Below are 6,000 nucleotides of genomic sequence, written 5' to 3'. Positions count from 1 at the left end.
AGAACCGAGTTACCAACTTGTACTGTAGCAGCGACATGGAGGCAGCAGCATGGAGGAAGGAAGCGATGGTGGTCGGGGGGGGGGGGTTTGAACACCGTACAATCAGCGCAATATAACGCATTTACCGTTTACGAGCGGCAAAGCGCAACCTGTCCATGCGCCCGTGTCTGTGTGCACGCGAGAGAGACGGCAGGTGGACTGACTGGGAGAGATGAGAGGTGGTGAAACGCTGTTGAAAAATTATTATTATTATTATTATTTTGTGAGAGTCTGTGGCAGCCCAATCGTTGGGAAACACTGCCTCTGGTCAGTTCAATCTTGATTATTCTGGCTTGTTTAACAAAATTATCAAAGGATGTAGGTTTCATTAACGGCAAAAATTCATTTTTACTTTTTACTTTTACTTTGAAAGTACATTTCAGAGCCTGTACTTTCTTACTTTTACTTAAGTAAAGGAGTTGAATCAGTACTTCTACTTTTACCAGAGTATTTTTTTTACACATGTATCTGTACTTCTACTTAAGTACAGAATATGAGTACTTTTGCCACCTCTGGTCTCCTTTAACACTGGTTAATTAATTGTTTTTCATTGTATATGATCAGATTCTGCACTCATCTCATGTACAGCTGGGATAATAATAGAAAAAGGTGCATGAAATGCTCATATTGTCTTCAGCAGGTGTACACATATGCCCTCAGTTTCAATTAGAAACAGCTGGATATAACTGTATGATCTGACGAATGATCCCCAAGATATATGAAAAAAAAGAAATATAAGCTTAATGGTACACCAGGCAGGACGTGATGCTTTCAGAGCTAGATCTCTACAACAGTGTTAATCCCTCAGTTAATTCAGGCTGTTGGACATTCAGCTTATCAGAAAACCAAGCAGGATGCTGTGTTTTGTGAATAAGTGAAACAATTAACTTGATAAGATTAAGTGATAATAACAGAGATCAGATGCTCTGTTCAGCATCATAAAGCCAGAAAAAGGTTCAGCGTGTGAAAGAAGCTGGTTCTACTTAGATCACACACATCATCTAAAGTGACAACAGAAACCTCATGAGTATTTCTCATGTTTCTCACAACCAACAACCAACCAACATGATCTAAACTACAGGTCTGTTGTCATATCTGCATCTTGCACTGGGACAAAATATAACTTTACATTAATTGTATATCTACTTGACAAATATGATTGTGTTTGCTGGTTAAAAAGTCTAAACAAGTAATTTAATAAAATCTTACCACCAATAGGATGTCAAGCATAATCAAAGGAACACCCTAGTTACCATAAGGTGACTAGAAGTCTAACAATTAAGATAAAATGTCTTATTAACATACTGGTCCACATGTGCCACCTGAACAACTTCTTTGTGCCTTAAAGATGTTTCTAGTGTCTCTGGAACTCTGCTGTTGAGCCAAGCACAACACTTTGGTTTAATCTTGAATCTTTTCACTGGTGAGAGTGTCAAACTAAAACGTGACAGTATAAAAGTACCAAAACTAGACCTGTGATTTGAAGAGCATCTTTGAATTTGAGCATTTGGTCTAGATAAAATTGTAATTTTGTGGCTCGTTGGATATATATTATACTGGGCCTTAGACATGCCACCTACAATTCACCGTCCCTCAAATCCCTCTACTGTAGGATGGAGCACCACACTTCTTGTCTATCCTTGACTTTTTTCACTGGAGATTTGTATCTCTTTCAGTGTCAAGCAGTTAGTTAAACACAACAATATGCAGGAGTCAAATTGGATTGTGATAGATTTGTATGCCTCTGTGCTGTATTTCAAAGCTCATTCCACAATTCGACATTTTTATTGATATGGATTTAGATGTTTTGCAGCTTGTCAGTCACTTGGTATGATTCTTGCTTATAATTTGTAAGTCGTCCTAGGTTCAAATCCACGACCTACTGCTCAGGACTCAATGTTTTACATCCCGACCGATGGGTGCATGCTGCTGTTGTTAACTTTTAAAAATAACAGAGACTCCAGGGTTTCACAGCTTCATCGTCTGCTGTTCATTCCCAGTCATAGTAACTTTTATAGCAGATGTTGCTGAATCTCTGTGTATTGACAAATCTGTCATGGAATTTCATTTTGGTTTTATTTTGTTTTCATTTTTTGAGACATAGTGGATTTTTTTTTTCCTCCCAAGTAAATCTCATCTACTTCAGCAGTCAATATCCATGTATTCACATGCTAACGGAGCAGATAATAGCTGGTCTTCTGGCTGCCAGTGCGGCAGGTGTTAGAGTTTGTGACAGGACATGGTCATGGAAATATTATGCTGAAGCCTTTTATGAATTACTTGGCTTGCTGATTGTTATTTGGACGGCATAGCTGACAGGTTATTTTGGTGAGATAGAGCAAGGGAGTGAAATAGACAGCTGAGAACAGGCCAGAGACAAAAGCCTTTAGTTACCGATTATAACGACCAGCACGAGCAAGCGCCCCAACAATCTCCTGACCTTGATATTTGTTTTGGCTGTTTGTGTAATTTGGTGCACGGTGCACAGGAGTAAGGAGATGAACAAACAGGTGGGAGGTGTATTCATATGAAACAGTGTAAAGTAAGTTGTTGGTGTTGCTGTGCTGAGAATAAACATCTCTGCACCATATCTGTCTCTGAAGCTCACTGCTCCCCGCTGACATTTGGCTGCCTTTATCAGCAGGGGCGAACTGAATGCACAGAGAGCTCAACAATGATAAAAATGTAAATGAACAATTTAAAACAAATACTCAGCAGCCAACATATGTGTGTACAGTTGTGGTAGAAGCAGGAATGCCAGTAAGTATTTGAGCTCCAGGGTCCAGCAGCACATGACCTTTCTCCATGTTTATGACATCATTTGCAAATGACCTCAGGCTGCGAAAGAAGATTTACACAGCTCTATTAAATCCAGACTGGCTGGTTAGAGCTCCGGAGCTCTTCTGGAGCTGGGAATCTTTTCAGTGCTGAATCTTTTTATTGTCGACATGAGTGCAAATACTTTGGCATCATTTTTTTTGGTCTGAAGTTACAACATGAGCTGGAGCAGAACTGAGACTGAACAAGAATTTTTGTCCTGTGATTCTCTGCCTCCACCACCTGGCCAAGTTGCAGGAAATATGGTCCAAATCTCAGCTTTAAATAGTCAGAGCTTTAAATGATGACCAGATGATCCATATACCAATCACCAATAGGATAGATCCCTATACAGATACCCTATACTTTGTGACAACTCTTTAAAGGAGACATATTCTGCCCCTTTTCAAGAAATTAGAATAGTTCCCAGGTGTCTTGAGATGCTTTGGTCAAAATCCCCCAAGGATCAAACATCACAGCTCTTTTCATCCTCTCAAAAATAGCTGTGTTTAGAACTACTGGTTTCAGTGCCTGTCCCTTTAAATGCAAATGAACCACTGCTTGCCCCGCCCCTTCTACTGGTACCAGTACTCACAGGCAGGGGCGGTATTATGCAAATTCAAAAAACTGATGACATCATTGTCAGACAACCGAGGTAACAGCCCATAAAACCACATAGGGAGCCTGAAAATTACAGATTTTGTTGTCAGTTCTCACATTTTGGGGGCTGGAAGGCAAGACAAACCCACAAATATAAATTAAAGAGCCTTCAGAAAGTGATATTAACATAATATGTCCCGTTTAAAAAAAACAAAACATGAAGATGGTTATGGGGAAACATCAGAGAGACTACGGGCTCTATTTTCGTAAACTAGCGCAGGCACAGCGGATCTGCCCTGCGCTTCGCCTTCGCTTCGCCAACGAGGCGTGTCCAGGAGCAGTTTGCAATTTTCCTTCAATGCACGGCGAAGCGCAATCCTGCCTCCTTCCCTCCCACCGGCGCACGTGGCATAGAGGGAGGAGAGAAGGCGTGGAGTGGGTTTGACACAGAGTCAGATCTTCACCAATCAAATGAGCTCCTCTCCTCGCCTTTAAATCCGCCGCGCGCGAGGCGCAAGTTTGATTTTACCGTGGAAGAGGGAGGCAATTGACTGCCCAGCGCGCAGTGCGCACACGTCACCAAGACCTCACAGGCAGGTTTCCACAGTTCCAGGCACATTTAAATGCAATTAATAATCACAATAACTCCTATTTATTGTAACTATCTGAATCAGCACATACACCTATATCTATATCTATATCTATATCGATTGTCCCGTCACACTGATGACAGATGAAAGGCTGTCGGCATGCGTAATGGAAACTCAGCCTGACTGAATTAACACAGATGAAACCAGGGAGGGACTGGGACAAAAAAGCAGCCGTGGATGTCCCAAGAGCAGGACAGTGAGGATGGATGACTGCATGTCGCTGCTGTGTTGACACTACACACTGTGCCGTTGCGATGATCCACTATATTTATTTATTAACTTATTGATTTATTAGCGGGCGAGCGGCCGCATCATCACGCGACCATAACAAATAAAACTGAAAACAAATAAACTATCATCTCTCACAGCAGTGAGACGGGAGGAAACTGATGTTCTGGTCCGGTCCAAGCTGGCAGTGTCCGGTCGCGTGAACAGACCTCACGGGCTGATGATGCAAAAGTAGTCTGGGAGGGAGGAGGCTACTGATGTTTCAATTTTAATTTATTTAAAAGGGACAATGTACAGTTAAAACATAAATGTTGCCATTTGATGCACTATACCAGATTGTAGCTTTAAGCTAATTTGCATCTGTAGTCCCTATCTCCTGTTATCCAGGTTTGCTCTGACATATTGAGAGCTGTTGCCCAGTAAAAAAAAAAAAAAAAACACACACACACACACACACACACCTTTTCCATTAATAAAGACACTCATATTTAGTAACCTATATTTAAACACGTGTGCACAGATCACAACATAAACAAACAGCTGTGCGTAAAGGAGGCATCACGGAGCGTCTCTCTTTTTCTTTTTTCTTTAGAATTTACCTGAGATGGAGATGTGAATATCTGCTCACTATGATGCCAGGCTGATTGTGGTTTGCTGTGAGAGATGATAGTTTATTTGTTTTCAGTTTTATTTGTTATGGTCGCGTGACGATGCGGCCGCTCGCCCCGCTAATAAATCAATAAGTAAATAAATAAATATAGTGGATCATTGCAACGGCACAGTGTGTAGTGTCAACACCTGCTCTTGGGACATCCACGGCTGCTTTTTTGTCTCAGTCCCTCCCTGGTTTCATCTGTGTTAATTCAGTCAGGCTGAGTTTCCGTTACGCATGCCGACAGCCTTTGATCTGTCATCAGTGTGACGGGACAATCGATATAGATATAGGTGTATGTGCTGATTCAGATAGTTACAATTAATAGGAGTTATTGTGATTATTAATTGCATTTCAATGTGCCTGGAACTGTGGAAACCTGCCTGTGAGGTCTTGGTGACGTGTCTGCACTGCGCACTGGGCAGTCAAATTGCCACTGCGCTGGCTGCGCTTCGCCTTGCACTGAGATTAGACCAGGTTGGAGCTGGCGAGCTTTCGGCGCACTCTCGGCGCGGTCTATTGTCAACAAATTGTCACTGCGCCAAGGTGAATCTGTCGACACCTCCCCTTGCTGCGCGACCACTCCCATCTCGGTGCACAGCAGTCTGCCAATTTATTAAATCCGCTGCGCACCTTGTTGCACTGGAGGAAAATGCCACTGCGCCGGCTGCGCCAGGGCTCGCCTCGCTGCGCCACCCTGAGTTGCGCCAGGAAAATAGAGCCCTACATGTATGAGCCAGGGGTTAGAAGATGGATCAAAACAGTTAGTATAGCTAGCACCCTATATTTTCTTTATATTGTTTATCAGATTGTAGTGACTGACACAGTGTTAGTGATTGTGCTAAAGCCAACTCTCTCTTATCTACTGACAAAGTTTAAAGTTTGACATCAGTCACGTGACGAGCGACCAAAGCGGCTAAAAATATTTGCTGCTTTGGAAGCTGTCTTGTCTGAAGTGCACCCTCGAGTGTTTTTGACGCTTTAGAAGCTTTTGCTGTGAACGTGAAGTAACAT

This window comes from Trachurus japonicus, chromosome 23 (genome assembly GCF_045865225.1).
Source record: "Trachurus japonicus isolate A0001 chromosome 23, Traja_1.0".
NCBI classification, from domain to species: domain Eukaryota; kingdom Metazoa; phylum Chordata; class Actinopteri; order Carangiformes; family Carangidae; genus Trachurus; species Trachurus japonicus.
This window is presented reverse-complemented; position numbering follows the sequence as displayed.